Source organism: Oreochromis niloticus, linkage group LG13 (genome assembly GCF_001858045.2).
Source record: "Oreochromis niloticus isolate F11D_XX linkage group LG13, O_niloticus_UMD_NMBU, whole genome shotgun sequence".
Classification (NCBI taxonomy): domain Eukaryota; kingdom Metazoa; phylum Chordata; class Actinopteri; order Cichliformes; family Cichlidae; genus Oreochromis; species Oreochromis niloticus.
This window is the reverse complement of record NC_031978.2, coordinates 6,669,041-6,689,040: the sequence shown is the minus strand read 5'-3', so window position 1 is coordinate 6,689,040 and position 20,000 is coordinate 6,669,041. Positions and strand designations below refer to the sequence as shown.

At 40.3% G+C, this 20,000-nt stretch overlaps 1 protein-coding gene across 2 annotated transcripts in view; it reads right to left on the bottom strand.

The window, feature by feature from the left end:
• The window catches only part of cdh11 (cadherin 11, type 2, OB-cadherin (osteoblast)), an 87,635-nt gene extending 70,569 nt beyond the window's left edge, over nucleotides 1–17,066 (bottom strand). For both annotated transcript variants that reach the window (XM_005473687.4, XM_019367005.2), the window contains exon 1: nucleotides 16,566–17,066. The gene's annotated coding sequence lies outside the window, so the exon portion shown is untranslated. The remainder of the gene's footprint in view (nucleotides 1–16,565) is intronic.
• Nucleotides 17,067–20,000: the final 2,934 nt, after the last annotated feature.

Below are 20,000 nucleotides of genomic sequence, written 5' to 3'. Positions count from 1 at the left end.
CACACAATGTAACACTTTCATTTAAAGACAGCTGAGTTTAAGGTGAGATAATGGAGCAGAGTTAAAATACATAATTAAAATTATGTATTGACATATTGCGATTAAAATTATGTGTGTTTAGGCCATGCCAGTGACCTGAATTACACACCTCAGTATATCTAAGTCATGCTTCTGTCTGTCTGCCTCTCCTCCTGCTGTGTGTATGTGTCTTTCCTTTCTCTATTAGTGTCTGTGCCTTCAGGCTTCCATCTTTTATTGTTCTGGACAAATAAAGAGATTGGGTCACACAGAAAAGAGGCCTACAAAAATCACTCCCTCACACATGGACACACGCACGAGCACGTACACACACAATCAGATGGTTCTTCGGATGAAAGGGACATTGTGGTAGCATAGCTACAAATCCCAGCAGCCCTCAGCACTCAACAGCTAACACACACTTACACACAAACACACACCCCCACACACAATTCTTATCGGACAAAACGTTCCTTGTCTTAAAGCCTGACCCGTCTAAACACACAACACACAACACTCACACATACACATACACATGCACACAGCTTCATAGAGGTGGATTACCCTCATTTACAAATGTATGGCTTTGTGACTGACCCGTTAGCAAAACTAGAGGGAGCAGTACCCAATGAATTATTCAGCGCATCCTTAAGGGTTAAAACAGGCGGAAAATATGCTTGTTAAGATGTCAAGGACCAGGGAGAATACACTTTTGAAGAAGGGTAAAAAAAAGGGTAGAAATTTTCAAAAACTAAGAAATGTTTTGGTTTTTATCAAAGATAGTTTTTGGTTTTAAGATTTACAACAGATGGACAAGGTTTCAAAGTGAAAGCAACAAACGATGAGTATTTTGTCCTTCAAAAGTTAGAACAATATGCTAAATGAATTATTCAGTGCTTCCGTAAGAGTGAAAACAGGCGGAAAAATATCACTTGTCAAGTTTTTGAATTCAAGATAATTAAATATATAATTTACTAAAGGACAAAATGAATGACGAAAAGAACACATAATGCCAACTCTCAAGGGTTATTAAAAATCTAAACAACAACAACAACCAAAAACAGGAAAATTAAGACCAGAGAGCATTAAATTGTTTAAAATGTTTCAACGTTATTATAAAAAGAGGGTATTTCTATGAGATTGTGATGAGTACTATTTTTTAAATGTCAGAGAAGGAAAATACAGCCTGTGTGTCACCTCCAAGCAGACACATGAATGAAATGATGAAATGACACATCTCTTCCATAAAGACAAACGATCAAAACTTCTTCCGATGATTACATGACTCGGTGGCCTTGGAGACTAAGGTAAATCAATCAAAAAAAATAAATAAATTCTCTACCAAAACCCCTTCCCTCCCCATCTCTCCCCCACTCCTCCCCTCCATCTGTCCTTCTCCTTATTTCTGTCCCTTCTTTCCATCCATCTCTCGTCCCATCTAGCATCTCTTTTGTCTCCTAGCCAGCCCTCTCCTTTCTTAAAGCTTTGATCTCTCTTTCTGTATCCATCCAGGCGTATATGAGTGAGTATGGCAGGCTTGCTCGGTGTGCCTCTATGTGCATGGCTGCTTTAGACTAACAACCCCCCCACCTAATATACTTCTACTTCTGTCTCTCTCACACACACACACACACACACACACACACACACACACACACACACATACAAACATTCAAAAGGCCGTAGAACTTTTTGAGAGTCACACCAGATGTTCCGAGCTCCATATTCATGCAACAACATCCTCTTCTTCTTGTTTTCCTTCCATGTTTCCTTTATCTCGTTTTCTCGTTTCCCCTTCCCCCTTTCTCACTCATCTGGCCTTTTATTCATTTGTTTTCTTTTATAGAACCTCCTCTAACCCCTCTCCTAGTCTTGCAGTTTTCCTTTCCCATCCTTGTATTCATGGTTATTGCTTTTAAAAGCCTCCTCTTCACTCCATTTTCTTCATTTTTGTTCCATTTGTGTTTTTGTTATCATTGTATCTCTGGCATACTCCACTCTTACCCCTCTTTTGCTCCCCCGTCTTCAATTTGTTTGGTTGTTTGTAAACCATCTTCTCATCCTTCCCTTTATTCTGTCTCTCTTCCCCTTCCCTATCCATCTCCTCTTCAGTTCCTCTCCTCTTCCGCCCCATCCCTTTTCTATCAATGCAGCCCTATAGTCTAACTCTACAGTCCATTCACTTTTCGCTCAATCAGCTGAAATTTTAAAAAGGAACAGCAGCTTTTTACTAGTGAAAGCATACCCATTCACAATTATTTCATTATATTCTGGATCTGACAGATGTGCAAAAAGAAAAAAAAGTTTTTATTAACATCGTCATCCTTCCTTTTCCACTCCTCTTCATGTCTCGTCCTTTATGCTAGTCTATCATTATTTTCTTGATTCTTTGGTCTCTCTTGACTTAATTGACTGAACAGGCTTTAGACTGCATAGATGCATCCTTCACATCATTCCCAAACCTTGCTTGAATATCATGGCATGTTTTTTTTATTAACCATCTGCATCTCCATTTCCTCCCTTTTCTCATTTCCTCTCATTTTTTGCATCATTTCTTGCCCCCCCCACCCCTTCCCCCATATTCCCGTCACATCCTCCACCTCCTCTCTCTCTGCCTGTCATTCTTTCTCTGAGGTCTATTGATTCTCTGCTGGGGCCTTTTCCCCTGTCTTTCAGCTGTCAGAAGGAGATGGGATCTTCTGATGTCCCCAGCCATGATAAACAAATTCTGTGTCTCCTGCAAACCTCTTTGGAATACAGAGCACACACCCACAAATAGGTGAAATCAAAACAGATGGGACACAGAGTGATGATCAGAAAAGATGGAAAACGGGAGGCGGTACTGATTTGCACACCTATTCTTTTCTCTTTTTTTTGCATCTCTTGGGGTTTTGAGTGGAGACTAAGCTTTATTGTGGCGCATGTCTTTGTTTATCTCTCTGGATATTCTCTGCATTAGCCCCTTTCATTTCAACAACAATCGTTTTTGCAGTTTTCTTTCGTGGATCCATCTTTTTGTTTCATATATACATTTATCTGTACTACAGCAATCATTTCCAGTGTTTTATCCCAGTGATTTCATGAGTAACAATATCTTACGCTGTCTCCGAGTTTCTTTAATTTTCTGCATTGTAAATCAGTTCAAAAAATGAACACTAGTGTTCCAGAGTTATGTTTCCTTCCCAACACTATATCCATCCTTTTTCAGTCCACCAATGCTTCCAATCTTTATTATCCCTCTCTTTTCTTTCTCCACCTTTTTATACCTCCATCCTACCACATTTGCTGCTTAGTTTATCCACGCACCCAGCATCTCTCACCGTCAGCCTCCATGCATGTGTCTGTCCCACCTTCTCCCACACCCTCCTTCTCCCCATTCATCCAAGTATTGATTTAGCTGTCCATGATACGCCATAGTGATTGACAGCTACTAATTGGCTTAATCCCACCCCCAGGGGTTTGTGGCTCTTTAGCTGATCTGGATACAGCTGTCCTATTGTCCAACATCTGACACCGTGACCCCGATGAACCAGTGAGGGGGGATAAGAAGGAATATTTTCATTGGAATAACATATTCTTGGATCATTCTCAAATCAAATGAAAGAGTATTGTTGTAGTGCCTTGGTACTTTCTGACTCAGTAATTTAAAAAGATTCAGTGTAGTAATTGGGTGACATTACCTGTATTCCACAGTGTGCACAGAGAGGTAGACATGACAGAATAAACAGACCTCTGTGCACTAACAGCAGGCTTTTGCCAAGTGGTTTGACAGATGAATTCCTGGCTCAAAGGTGAACACTTCTTTCACTGCAATACATGTGCATCAGCAAGCATGTGCCCAGTCGGGAGTGTCCTTGAGCGAGACGCTGAGTCTCTTAGGTTGAAGTGGAAAAGCGAGGGAGAGGGAGGGAGATGGTCACCCCAACAGACGAAAAAAGCAGCCCTAAGCAGCCCCAGATTAGCTTTGCACTATTGAGGAGGCAAGGGGCAGAACATAAGGTCTTAGTGGATATCACTAAGCCTTTAAAGACCACCCTTCAGCCTTGGATGTACTCCTCCCATCGTATTTATCCAGTAACTGACACACACTGTTTACATTCAAATTAGCCCATGGAGACCTTACAGGCTGAAAACTTTGCCTCAAAGGCAGGTCATGATCTGTTCACCTAGAAGTCATTAGTGAGTTTAGATCTTTGAAGCCGTTTTTATTCATAATGATAATGTGGGAAGATGGATTTATTTTCAAAGATGCATGTGCATCATTAAACTCGTAAAGGCCTCGAGATAGCCACAATCTTCATTAATATTTAATAGCCAGTTATTCTCTCATGTCAGCTGCTCAGTGTCGGGTGTGCTTAACATTGAATAAAATTAGAAATTAGAAAAATTTCTAATTTCTAGAACAAGTTCTAGAACAATAAGCCTGAGTATATTTTGCAGTATAGTTCGCTTCCTGATCGACTTGGCCTTAAGGCTTCATTTGAACATGACATCAATCAGTCATACCATATTAGTAGAGTCTAGTTGCTTGGCTTGAACATATATACCATTTACACCCGTATTTTTCAAATGATGACTTAATTTGGAATCGACTCTATAAAGATGAACAAGTAGACAGAAACTGAGGGTGGAGGTAAGCGGTAGAAATTGATCAGCAGTGTTGCAGACCATTACATCTACCATGCATGTGTAATGACCCTTATTACCCCTCTGATTCATATATCCCACCCATTACCCACAAACCACTCGACTCGGTGACAGACTGGAAGACACAAGGGTCATTGTGCCAAAACATCCTCCCCTGCTAAAAGATCCCCTCTTTTCTCTGCCTCTATTCTCATCTCCCTCCCCGGTTTCTGTTTTCCAGACCAACACATGGACAAGCTGAATACTTGACAGTAACCCCCAGCCCTTTTTTGTTTTTCGTTCCCACATGGTTGGTGAAGCCAAGTCCCCTCCCTTATTTCTTCAGGTTAACACAGAGAGCCCTTTGTTGTTCTGAACTGAACAACAGCTCAGAACAACATACCTCCATAAGCCTACACTGTTGGTTCTCAAAGTTCCCTCAAGGCAAAGACACCCATACGTATCACAGCAATCTGGACGACTCCTCAAGAGTTGTCCCTTTTCCAAAATTTCCCCCAAACTGATGTTTATTGGTTTATTTGATCTTTTTGAAATTTATACTGATGGCCAAACATTTGTAGAGATGCAAAGAGATAAAGTAAGACACGCATTTGCATAGAACATAACAAATTCAAGGCTAAAAGAAAATTAAATCAATGAGAGGTAAAATTTGAGGGGGTAGGGACTAATAAGTGTATACTTCTGCCTACTCCTTTTCAAACAAAAGAATGGAATTATATTTTGTAATGATTGTGAATGCAGATGTTTGAAATAAAAATGAACTGAACTGAAATAACTGTATAAATTCTGTGGACACAACTTAAGCAATTCATTCTTCTTCATTCTACATTATATTTGAAATTCCATTGTATCCTTGAGGATTGTAAAACCCCTTTATGAAGCTCAAAAAGTGTCTTAAGTACCTGAACTTGCTAAAGTAAATTGTTTTGAATGAAGGTGTTAAAGTTACTCCACCTGAAATATGAAAAAAAAGCGAGTGAAAATGGAAATCCTAATAAATAAGGTGGTTATTTTTCACTTCAAAATGTCACAGCAATTGATATACTTCTTTTCATCTTGAGAATGAAACCAGATGACATTCAGCTCTTATTGCGCTAAAAAGTGCTTAAAGATTGGTGCATCGTCTGGTTGAGTAAAATATAAACATGCTCAGTGAATAAAACATCAGTAGTATTTCCTTATATACAAAGGTCAAAACATCTGTCTATACATTGAGTGATCTATACCGCTGTATGCCTGCCAACAAGCACAAGCACACACACACGCGCACTCCATTTGTTATTACAGAATATTTGCAGGGACTTTTATGCAGACTACATCCACTTTGACTCCTAATCCACACAGTATCCACTCAACCTAATGCTACATTACTTCAACAATCTCAGAAGACTTTGTTCAAAGCTTCAACCTTGTCTGGATTTTTTAAATCTTTCTGTGCTTTTGGAGTCATCTGGTTCCTGTAAAGATAAGAGTAAAGCGAGATGCTTGCTTAGACTTACACCCACACTGAGCCTCGCATACAGGTTTGAGCACTGAGCGACCTTGCACCTTCAGATGACATGGGCTCATGCAGACAGACTGCCTGAAATGACTTTTATTTGTTGCTGATGGTGATGCTGAGGTGCAAGGGCATGGGCACACGAACGTGCAGAGGGTGTGTGACCTTGTGTGGTCAGCTTTAGCAATAATATCTGAAAAAAAACTCACATGCATGGACACATTGGACTAACGCATGCACATGCACACACATGCATGGTGACCTTGTTTGTTCAACCTTGCCACTAGAATCTAAACAATGTTGATGACATTTGCTTTCATGATATCACAATACAAATAAACATGGCTGTGACAAATGTGATGTCATTCCACATAAACACTGAAAACGCAATAGTTGATAATGGCCCCAAGGAACTGCTACTTCACTGGATTTAAAAATAACCTCAACTGGGTGTAGTGGTAATGACGACCACTGCCATTTTGAAAGTCCATTTAAAAATACAAGGAATATTAAACATCTAATAATAAATGTTAAATATTTAGAAGTGTAAATATTGGGTTAAATGTAAAAATCTGCAACCTGCCCAAACAATCTGTCATAGTGTATTATTCTAGAGTGACACATTAATCCTACTTTATTGTCAGCACCGCTTTGGCTAATGTTAAAGTTAAGAGAAATTAAACATTCACTTATATTCTCTTCATGTTTTAAAGAACCCATAGAACCTTGTTTTCATTATCCTCCTATGCAATACTTTTCACACATGGATTAGTGGAAGTGTGAAGAAAAAGTGTCAGTGACTGAATAGAAGAGAATCTGCCTCATATCAGTCCTTGTACCTTTCCCTATATATAGCTATGGCCTTCTATAGCGCAATAACAATTAGTCAGTCCTAGAAGAGGCAATACATTTTCCTCACCGCTTCTCTTTTCACTGAAAAGGTCAATGCAGTCACAGCACAACTAAACAGAAAGTATAAGAGAGACTTAACGAAAGTGAGAGGATGAGGAATGTAAACTATTTAGATGAGGGGAGACAGGTAAAAGAAGAGAGGAATAAAAATAAAAACTTACAAGGAGACATGACAGGAAAAAAAAAATGATGTTGCTCTATAAAACTGACCCATGGTCAGGGATTAAGGCACGGAGCGGGGAGGGAATATACTGAAGTCAAACCAGTCGAATGGAAAAAAGTGAAATTAATAGTGTCCAATGAAGAAGCTGCAGTCATATTCAATCATATTACACTATTATACGTGTCACGGTCAATGAAGCATGGCTAGGGAAAGGGAGACGAAAAAGGAGAGAAAGTATAGCAAAGGGGTGGAAGACATTAAGAAAGAAGGAGAGGGACAGAAAAAAATGAGTAAAAATGCAAAGAAGGAATGCAGGGTTTTAGCCAAAAGTAATGACACAGAGAAAGAAAGGCAAATAAAACAAAATAATGAAATAGAAGCAAAACAGAAAGTGACAGAGGGAGGAAAATGAAGAGAGGTTATTATGCTAAAGAGGTCAAGCTTGCAGTAATGCTCTGTCTTGTAGAAAAGAAAACAGGGTTTTTCTCTGTGGGCTTAGTACAACAATATGTGTCAGCATCACATGTACACTGTTATCTCTTTTTTCCCCCCATGTCTCTCTATGTGCGTGTCAGTGAGCCATCATCTGGCGTGACACCATCAAACCAAAGCTGGTAAAATGTAGATTTTACCTAGTTAATCTAATCTCATGGATTCTTCTGTGGCACCGGTGTGAGTGGATGTGCACAGAAAACAGACACACCTTCGCCTCTCAGATCGCAGTATCTCTGCAAGGATTCCAAAGAAATTCAGGGTTTTGCGAGATTGGCTCATTTAGTGAACTCACAAATTATGCAGCTAGGAAAAAAGCATCATTCATGCATTCTAATATGGTGCATAATTTAGCAATCATGTTAAATTACACAGAAAGCTGCTATATGTTGTATATAAGTGAGAAAAAACTCTATGTAATACATTTCTCCATGCCGGGTTTATTTTTGGAAATTTTTCAGAGTAACTTGTGTTCATTTGAAGCACAGTGGGAATAAATACAGGTGGGGGTGAGGGGGCTGAGGTATACTGAAGGGGAGAGGAGGAGAATGAAACGTGGAGGACAGGAGAAGAGAGATAAGTAAAGAGGGAAAGGAAGGGGAGAAAGACGAGGACTGAGGAAAGAAGGAATGAGAGGACAAGAGAGGATGAGACAGAACTGGATGAGAAGCTGTAGATAAGTCTCAGTGTGATCAAAGCATTACTTTGACATCAAATGCAGGCCTTGCCAGCATGCTGACTGGTTAATGCAAGAAACACTTTGAAATATTAGAATATGTGTGGCTAAGAAGCTTCTCCTCATATTTGTCCACTTCATAGGGATTTACACATTGAGATTAATGCGTTATAAAGTGATAAACATTTTAACTACCTATGGTCAGATCTAATTGTCTTGTAGCTGTCCAACCGTTAACAGTTACATGCATTCTGATTGTCTCCATCTAATGACTTTAATGTGCCTTAAAGACAGGTAAATCGTGGTTTAAAATCCCATTACCGAACACCCACATCATTCACATCACAATACAAGCAAAACAATTCCGCCATAAATAGCCCCATATGCCAGCAGACAGGACAAAGAGCCAATTTGTTGCATGAAAAACTGGTTTCCATTACCGTGTTTGTTTAAACTGTTTTAAAATAATTCAACCTTGAAAGCAATTTTACTGATAAATAAGCCAAATATGAAGGCATACAATGTGACATAAATAAAAAGATAAGAAATAAGTGAATGTATGCAACAGGATTATTACGCTACTTATGTTCACAGAGCTTGTTTAGGCAAATAGGTGCCAGAGCCCTTCCTCTCACGATGACATAAGACTGCAAACTTAACTACTTTTTTGTGTATTCCGCCTTCGAGCTACATCTTCGGAAAGCTCATTATCCCGCATGTGAATTGTGTCATCCAGTTTCATTTCTCACGTTCATATTTTCTTAAACAGCAGAAAAACAACAGAAATATATGCAGGGAGGGACAAATGATGAATGTTCTTGGCCAGATGGAGGTCACAGTAACATGGTTTTTAGACTGCGGAGCTACTGAAATGCCACTTTTTAGTTAAACTATTTATCAGTCTGATCTGCATGTCTCTTCAACCCCCCCTCTAATGCAGAGTCCTCTATCTAACCCTGCTTATAATCAGATAAGCTATATGCAACATTTGCTTTTCTGGCCAGCCACTGACACTTTGTGTGTTTGTGTGTACGTTCAGCTTCTGGTTTCAGCATCACTTGCTGTGTCTTTGTTAGCACGTGCCCTGCAAAATAAATAATTTGCCACAATTTAAACCTTATTTGAACTGATTTGTCAGCCACTAATGTGCACAAAAGAATGCACATATTCTCACATATATAAAGTATGATGCAAACAAGCTGCAAACAGAAACGCTTGGACACACACACTGTACCTTGAAGCCATAGCTAACTGTCCATAAAGTTCACCTTTATAAATGTGTTCCATCAGCAAAATTAACTTGCTACAATTAACATAACCATGTTAATTATGGTAATCAACAGCACACCCACTGCAGGTACATGCTCAAACCTGTCTGCGCGTGTGTGTGTTTGACAAGTTTAGTGGAGATAAATGATAGAGGGAGTGAGAAAATGATGGCAGTGACAAAGAAAGAAAGATGGGGAATGAGATTGATAGCTTGAGTTTGACAGGTGATTTAAAATAAAATAAAGTTTAAAAGTCAATTAACTGTTTAAGTTATTTGTTAAACAAAAATACCTAAAAGTAATTTTAGACACTGCTTTAGGCTATGGAAGTTTTTTCCATGACTTGTTGCATGTAGTATCACAACATATTAATTGATGACAAGTGTAGTAACTTACAAAACATAATCAGTTTGGGGGAAAAAGGTGGACAAGCCCACTATGAATGACTTTATGACAATACTTAACAGCTATCTTACTGAGGATATTCTTAGACATAGATTTAATGCGTTCTCTAATACTAACATAAACATAAACCTAAAGTCTTAAGTATCAAACATGCTTTTCAACAACTATCACAATGTGGTAACAACCCAAAAGGTCCTCTGCTTTCCAAAATGTCCTCATGCCAATGCTCCAAAACTCAAGCTGGTGCTCACTATGATAGCTGGACAAGTACAGACACACACACACACACACACACACACACACACACACACACACACACACGCACACAGAGAGAGTTAATTATTATCCTGAATAATGAGAAGCAAATGACTCATTAAATCTCTCCTTGACCCGCACGCAGAAACTAGCCACTGTTCCTCTCATTCTTTCTTTCTCACTGACTCTACTGTACCTCATACAAAACTTGTCAAACCAGGCGCCTTTTCAGCTGTGAATTATTAATTGGCATTAAAGAAAGAGCCCAAATTTCTCTTTGACCCCAATCCCGAGTACTTTTGTACCAGAGCGACTGCAAAATGTAAAGAAAATCTCCTGAAATTCATAATTGAGATGAACTTTGTTCTCGACCTTCATCCCATATTTCCTTTCTTCCTCGCTCCCTCACTCTTTTTCAGTGTCTGTGCCTGTGACATGCTGTCTACCAAAGCAGAAATATAGTTACATTTGGCTGTTTAAAAAAATAACAAATGTGGTTTTCTTTCTCTCATGTGATTGGTGTCCACGAGACAGCAGAGCACCTGACTGGACCCAAGGACTGTCACAGAAAACAAATTACACTTATTTTTCAGCCCCACTCTGTCACACATGTGCATACACCTACATCTATACAATCTATCTAAAGCATACATACACACAAAACCATTTAAAAAAATCACATTTGCAATCAATTAGATTTCACAAATGCATATTCTGGATGAAAAGTTCAGGTGCTTATACATATGCCCATACAAGGTGCTCGGATCAATATAACTCGCAGTTTCGAATAATCAATTTCCATTGCAATACAATCAATATCAGTGTCAACCCTGTATTCTGATCATCAATAGTAAAATCCATGAAATCACTCATTAATCCTGAATTAACATTGATCCAGACTCCACTGTTTTTGAAATTACACTGCAGCCTCATCGCCTAGCAGTAAATCCACGCAGCATTTTCTGCCAATGCTCAGCTCTTTTATGCAGGAGTGAGAAGGTCGACCATGCCGAGGATCACTATTCAGCTAACAAAGCTTTAATACTGGAAACCAACACACCTGCAGCATGTGGTTTTAGGTGCACAGGATGCGAGGGCAATCAAAAGTGAACACCTAATTGATGCTGTAGTCCCTCTGTGCTGCCACATGTTTTTGTTTATTTGCTCTAACTGGTGTCCTTGTTGTTTTGTGGTATTACTTGTGGTGCAGTTTCCCATCTCTGAGTACTTGCATGCATCCCATCCAGCTTTATTCTGCGCTGCCTAAATTACTTCAATGTGACTTTGCTTATCAAATAATGAGAGCATGGGACACACTCATGAATCAGGCTGCTTGTTAGTTTGTTTCTGGTCAACAAAATTGAAAACATTTTCCAATTTAGTGATTTTTCACTTGATATTTAAGTTATTCGCTTTCTTTTCCTTTTTAGGGATATAGAGAACGGAATCAAAACACAGTATGCGCTATGTTGAAGGAAGGGAAACGGGCCAAAACGTAGAGAGTAGTCAGACTAAAGTGCATGAACTGGAACGGGTGCACTGTAATTTAAAGTCGCTGGCATGTAGACCAATTGAGGAGTAATTGAAACCACATGAGCTCAAGAAAGAAAAAAAACATACAAACGCCATGCTTAAGGCCAAAGAAACTAAACCCAGTATGTTATGCTGCAAGGGAACTATGTCAACACCACTAAGCCACCTGTGTTGTCTCACTCTTCCCCACGTGCACCAATACCCAGGAAATCATCAAATGCAGACAAATTAACTTGCTTCCCCCCCCCCCCCCCCAGAGAACAGGTATGGGGATTAGAGGTCAAAGACACTAATTACTGACTCTGCCATTTAGTCCGGTTGAGATGAAAGATTAGAGTTATAATCCCATTCCACTGCCATAGGAAATTATATATCAGCCTAACATCTATCTGGCCTCACATTCTGCTGTTTTAAATAGATGAAGATCGATCTAAGGGAAAGAGAGAAAAAAGGCTGACGTTTAACCAGTTGCGTGTGCTGACTCTGCTTTCTATCGAGCCCATGGAGCAAGAGGCTGGAAGAAAACAAAATAAAAAAAAGTCCAGAAGCAGGAGGCAGAACTCAATTCTCCACCAATGTTCCCCCGCCCCGTTCTCACTGGGAGGTAACGTGAATGTGAAGGTAAGAGAAACCAGTCACAGTGGACAGGCTTATCCAGCGCGTGTCCACGTGCATGTGGGTCTGTCTGTTAGGGGCGTTCATATTGAATCCTGTATCCCTGGGGAGCCTAACTACCTCTCCATCTCTCTGACTGGCCCCCTGAGAGAGACAGACAGAGCAGGAGAAAGAAGAGAGATTGGAAAAAGAATTAGAAATAAAGAGCAGAAAGAAGGAAAAGGAGCAGTGGAGCCAATACTGCAGCAAAGCCCAATAGCTCCCTCTGTCGTCACCTAGAAATGGTCCAGTAGCTCTTCCATTTATTTTCCCCTTTGCTGTCTTCTTTTTGAGTCCCTTTCTTTATCTGCAGGATCACAACTTTATTCTATCTTTTAAGCCTCTCTTTCACTATTTAAAAAAACTACTTCACGATCACATAACTTACGAGGATCAGCAGTTGGTGCCTAATTAAAAATAAATATAATGATTACAGTGTAATAAATTAATCCCTCTATTTTGTTTCCTCCCTAGGGTGCTACATCAGCACTGCTTGGAGGCAGATGCCTTTAAACTCAATCCAGAAAGCAAGGTTGTTTTCTTTTCTTTCTCTTTTTAAGATTGAGTCTTACTCATTTCATGAATGTGGAAAGATCAACATAATTAGTCCCATCAAATCTTTAAAAATCACTCAAAGCTGATCAAAATTAATACTTATAAGTAAAAAGCACCAGTTAAGCAAATTTTAGATTGTCTGATTTTTCTGCATTTTCCATTAATTTAAAGAACATTTTCAAATGCTGTTTCTTTTTCCTTCTATTGTGAAACCCTGAAGAACGTCAAATAACATCAACAGGAATTATTGCTAAACACTTGGACTGAGTCTATAGATACATAATAGGTAAACATGGTGTCTAATGTGCATAGTGTCTAAGGGAAGTCATGAGAAAGTTCCCACAGATTGAATTCTGAGTTAGAGAGTTTGAACTTAACCTAAATATCTTCTGGCCTTCTCATGTCCTATCACACATTGCAGAAGGAATGCTAAAGCTCGTTAAGCTTAATTCTATCTTTACTAACTATAACTAGCACAGCTATGATGCACAGTATTTCTAGTGCCAGGTTCTGAAACCACTTCAGTAAAAACCAACAAATCTGACGACATTTCTGTGTCAGTTTCTGTGCAATTTCTTGGCTGAACATCAGGGAAAAATCTGATACCTCTCCCACCCCGCTTTCATCTGTCATCCAAGCCAGGTTTCTGTATGCTGCTCACCCTAAATAGCACAAAGATGTACTGGTACAAGGGAATTATGTGTGTCTGCCCTGCTTTTAAGGTATACAATCACTTCTGCAGACATAAAACCACATTTTTGCGGGAACTGTTCATTCCTGCAATGGCTAAGTGAAGACAGGCAGTTTCTACTTGCAGGTCTCATTTCAGCTCATACGGCAGTAACTCTCAAAAAGGAATGAGACTGACTACTCTACTGATAGAAGTCACGCTGCCCTCCTCTCTTCTCCACCACCTCCTCCTTGTCTTCACATCCTGATAGGAGTCATGCTCTTTTCTGCTCAGCTGCTGCTCCTCCGACTGTCTGCCCCGTTGTTTCTCTCTGCCCTGCACCTCATCTCCTCTGCAGACCACATCCCCTCATTTCCTTTCCTGCACCTCTTTTTTTGCCTCTTGATCCTTTCCTCTCTTTTACTCTGCCCACATTGTATTATTTTTTGAGTGAAATATTGGGAGCTTGAAGAATTAATTGGTGAATTAAGAAAACATGCAAAAGCACAAGTTGAGTGATACTGTTGTGCTACTTACAAAAACCCTTTGTGGAGCCAGAGAGCGACAGCTGTGATGTTGAGCTATGTCATTAAGTGAACATAAGAAGCAGCAATTCAAAACCACAAAATTAGGGACCTTTTTTGTGTGTAATGTGTCTTTTAAGTAGCCAGTGAGCCACAGTGTCTCAGAACTAAATATAAAAAAGGGGGAATTCTGCTGTTCTTCACTGCAGTGACTGGTCTGTAGGCTAATTGGCAAACAATAAATAAACAGGGAAACGCTCTCTGAAAAGTAACCACATAATAAGGAAGTGTGGGGGGAACCACAACAGCACAGTTACAACACTTGTAAGAAGGGAATTAAAAAAATGAAGAAAAAAAATTGCCTGTGGAAAATATAACACAATAAGTCCCAAACCCTTTCCCCCCTTATTTACTAAACTGCAGTTAGAGCATCTATTGGATCCATTTCTCTGCATCTTTCCTGCTCCATTGTAGTCTGCAGACTTTTTTTAAGGCAACACAAGAAAACATCTCTGCAAACCAGCCAAGCCTGGCTGCTAGGAACCCCCTGTCGAATAAATACAACAGCAGCAAATGATTTTCTCAATGGCTCCCACAAGACTGAAGCGCACAGAGAGAGTCGGGGAGATTGCAGTGCAGAGAAATGAAGAGAGAGGAAGGGGGAGCGAGAGAAGGGTGAGTTGGAGATAGGTGAGTGGGTGGGGGTTGAAATGCAAAGGGGAGAGCAAAGGTACGGGAGAGAGGGGAGACATTTTATACAGCAACAGTGTGGGAGACAGAAGGGGGAGAGGGAGAGAGAGATTATTGCCTGCTTGAGAGCAGCAATCTTGAGTTGTGCCATGAATACCAAAGATACAGCCCTGGAGTTAACGCCCCCCCCCCCCCTCTCTCGCTCTCTTTGCTCCCCTATTGAAAACGCAGCGGAATTGCAGATGCCCAAAACTACACACCGATATCTCTTTTACTCTCTGCTGAAAGCGGCTGAGCAGCAGCCCAGTTCCAAATCCATCTGTAATTATTCATATCAGACCAGCATGCGCACAGACCCAACCAGTACGGACAAATCTACTCTACTGAGCAGATTTCACTGGATGTCTATGCAACAATTTACAAAATGATCTAATGTGGCCCAACAGGGATGCTAAGCCAAACGCACGGACCTAATTGAGTGCAGAATGAGCCTGAATGAGCCTACGGGCAAGTGATCTGTATGCATTTTTTATGCAGTTTCACCGGCGCTGGCGCACACCAAAAGGGCAAGAACGCCGCTCCGCTTCAAGTATTCAAACGGACTGAATACTAAGCTGCGTGGAGTCTTCAGGGATTCACATTTCAAAATCTCAATTAGCTCCCAAATCAGTAATGACCCCCCCAAAAACCAGGAAGCGAGAAAGAATGAACGAAGGGAAAGAGGCAAAAAAGGGGAAAATATTGGGGATTGAGAATTTAAAATATGTCGTTTTGATTTTACAGGAGGAGGATAAGTTGGGGAAAACGCTTTCTGGAAGAAACAGGAAGAAATATGTTAAATAAATGCAGATTAACTGTAACACTAACAAATATTTCTTTCCTGGAGTGACGGGACGCAGTGAATTCATCTGTTTACCGAATTATGTGACCGTAACCCCCCTCCCCCTCACACATCCAGACTCTGTTGATGGTGATCCAAGGAAAAGTTCTGCGTCGCCGTTACGCGGAGCCGCCGGGAGACACGGAGACAGCGAAAGGGAGCTTACTCCTAGATTAGCTACTATAGGCTACGTGGGCAGACTCACAAATACGCAAACGCAGTTGGATGCACTCGCACACCAGATAAGTGAAAATATGCAGAAACACTGCAAGAGAAACTTTAGTGAATCCACGCTCTGTTATTCGAAAACCACACAGATCCAACCGTCATCCAGTGGCCCGGAGGACCGAATAAAGTCTGCACTGTTACTGGCAGCAGCACAACAAATAAAACCAAGTGCTGTCTTTAATGCGCAAAGGATCTTTGGGTTTTGTGAGATTTTCCATAGTTAATCAAATACAATCAAGTCCGATATCATCTCCGAGTAATCTTTCTATAATGTATAAGAAGTGTTTGTGCGACAGCTTGGTTTAGTCCAGAGTCTAACCAGAATCTCCCCAGCATCCCGGGAACCTAAACATTTAACTTCGCTGGCTCTCCTGTGTTTTGCGCTCAGGAAAGCCTCTGCAGAAGAGATGCGCGGATAGTGAGAAGAGAGACATACGATGGAACTGTGTTGATGTAACTACGGCAAAATCCCAGTCCTTAAACTCCAGTGGTCTTACCTTGGAAGTGAGACTCCGTGCGCAGCTCGTTCACCCAAGTGTCCTCAATACATACAAGCCAGTAGAGATCGGCCACTTGACTTAAGTAGTATTGCTTCTTTTACCAAATGTCCAACACATCCTCTGATTAAAAGCCCAGTTTTTCTATGTTTACGTGCGCTTGGAGATGAGAGGGTAGAAATCAAAGCCGAGCCAAGTGGGTTTCCCGCTGGAGCTCAGTGGCAAAAAATAAAAAATAAAAAAAACAACCAACCAAGCGAATTTAAAGATAAACTGAAAAGACAGGACAAAAATGAAAGAGCAGTCATGCGTCTTGATGAGGTTCCGAGACTGAAGTGATGGAGAGCAGTGGAGGGGATGGTGAGGAGGTGGGTGTTGGAAGAGAAAAAGAGAGGAAATCACCGTAGCATCCCTCCCTCCTTCGGGTAACAAATCCGGTACCGTCAGCGCCGTTTATCCGTCCTCCCTCCTGGAGCATCGGAAGCGATGTGAGGGAAACTGAACGGCGCGCAGCAGCAGCAGCGAGAGAAGAGAGAGAGGGAGGGAGAGAGAGAGAGAGAGGTGTCGCTACCGTTGGAGGGCGTAGGAAACTGGTAATCCTCTCTCTCCTCATACTTTCTCCTGTATCGGTAGTAATTTTGTTATTCGTCGGAATGAAATAAGTGGCACCTCAAATGACAAACTCAAGTGGGGCAAACCTCTCAAAACACATTAACTTTTTCAGATTTTATTACAGTAGAAATATAATTTGTTTAGTTATTTTTGACCGTGGTTGCAAAAAGCATTTGCGCCGAGTAGGATACGTTGTTTAATGAGGTTTAGGCCACATTATAGCTTTATCTGTACTGCAACACTGTACACCCTTCCTACATCAAAATCCACCCTGAGAGGTTACAGCAGAAGAAGCCCTGCAGGAGGGTAACTGAATGCAACAGTTGCTATTTCCTCATTGGCTAAGAGGAGCTTCCAACCGCTACCAGCAGAGATTTAGAATTGCACAGAGAGCCAATGAAAGGAGAGGAGGGCAGGCCTGCTATACACAGAGAGTGTCGCCTACAAAAGTCCAGTGTAAACGATATAATTGGCCATGAAAAAAAGCTGAAAAAACCCACACCTGGAAAAATAAATTATGAATGGTTTGAAGGAGTATTTGGTAAAGCAACGCTTGACTTGTAAACATCTGCTATTATGGATCACTTAGTCTCAGCTAAAAATAGATAGTGTGTGCATCTATTACTCTAACCCAATGATTGTTACTTTTGATGTTAATGTTTTGATATTTTGAAACATTCAAAGTCTGCTTAAATGAAGCGATTTCACACAAGATAGACACACACAAGAACCCATAAAACAATAATTTAAAGCCTTTAAACCAATACATTTCCAATAGTTTTATCTTTCTCGGAAGATTCATTTTACTTGAATCCCATCATGACTTTTCAGCCTACTCAAGTTGTTTATTTGGCCAGTCCCAACAAAATCTTAACCACAGCTTTCACAAGTGATGACACATAAGTGCCACATCGAGCCATTCATAAATGCCTGTATCAGCTGCCAGTTGCTCACCCCCATTTGTAAATTTCTGTATGTATTTTGGATGCTATGGCAGGGGTAAAAAAGGCTTACAAGCATGGCTCATTTGCAGGGGTTCTCATTCAGTGGGGAGCAGTAGATGATAATGCATATTTTCATTATAGCATTCAGCAGGCCTTTATTACTTTGGATGCAAAATGACATAATTAGATTAAGATAAAGGGCAGGTTGTCAAATGTAATTACAGGGTATTTTTGGCCATAATGTGTGAAAATGTAAACAACTGCAGCCTTTTGCACACAATTTTTCATTTCATAGAGTCTGGTGCTCTGACATATTACAGTTCGTTTCAATAAAAAAAAGTCAGCCTTTGAATGTATTTGAAATTCTTAATGCACACTGACTTCTGGTTCAAAACCCAGTCTTTGCCATGCCAACAGCCTGCAAGGGACAGCGAGGTGATGCTACAAAAGAAATGGACTTTTCTCTCTTCTTCAAAGACAGAGAAGTTTCATGTTTTTTGGGGAGTTATATGCACACTCACCTTTCTCACTGCTGCTGAGTGAGGATAAAATGGTTTTGGAATTTTTCAGCACTGCAAACATTGAGGCCAGAATGCATTGGTGTTAAATTTTTAAATTTTGATATATAGTTTTTGAAGGTAATGCTTGTAGCTGGATTTTTCTTCATATAAGATACTGTATCAAATAACATTAAAAAAATATATACAAACCCTTTGTTTGTTTAAAATTAAAAATAAAACATGGAATCAAACCATGCTTACAGTTCATCTTAATCCTTCCATATATTTTTCTTTCTATTCTTAACTTAGCAGCTCGATGTAGAGAAGGATTTGTAAACCAACCGTAACTCAAGGGTTATCTGCTTTTCCTGTATGGTTTTCCATTACAACCCAGTAGTATCTTATTTGCGTGCTTGTCGTCTACGCGTTCTGTGATATAATTAATATGGGAGACAAATGCTACAACAAAGGTGGATGTCGAAGCAAATGTATACCTGCTGCTTGGTCTGTGGTTGTTTGTCAGACTCAGGGGAGCACAGCGTTGTTTTTTGTAGCCATTTCACTCATTGCTGAGTTTCAATGTTTCAGTTTTGATTTTCGAGACGCTCTCATGACTCATCGAGCGACGCTACTGATCAGCCAATCAGTCTCATGCAGTCTGCCAACGTCACATTTTAGTACCTGCTTGGATCGCTTGGAAACCAAAGTACCAGGTACCAGGTACTATGACCTAATGGAAAACCCTGAAAACCATGTCAAATCAATCCAAGTAGGTACTTGTCAGGAGATTTCCTGTATTGCAACTCAGGTCAGAATAAAGATGCTCAGACAGGTTAACGTGTACACGGGTGAGACTCAGGGAGACTCGCGCCCTGGAACAGTTGTCAGGTTTTATTTATACCCCAAGCATATTTGTGTAGCATGTACAGGAAGAGATAAAATAGAACTGTGCTGCATGCAGGCTTCCTGTTGAACAGAGCGTAACTTCTCTATTTAAGCTGAACACTGAAAGAGCAAACACATCTAGATGAAATGTACTTTTAAGCATAACATAATAAAATTCCTAAAATCCTAAAATCCTTTGACATTACTAATGAAAAGGGGATCAAGTGTTCCAAGTAGGTCCTAAAATGTGACATCGTCAGACTGCATGCCACTGATTGGCTGGTCAGTGGCGTCATGAGAGCATCTCATTCAAGAAAATCAAAACCACCATTTTTGAATTCTGGCAACGAGGGAAATGGCTACAAAAGATAACATTGTGTTCCCCGAGTCAGACAAAAAGCCACAGACCGAGCAGCAGGTGTATCATCATCTCAACATCCGCCTTTGTTGTAGGGTTCGTGTCGCATACTAATTATGTTATGGCACGCTTTGTC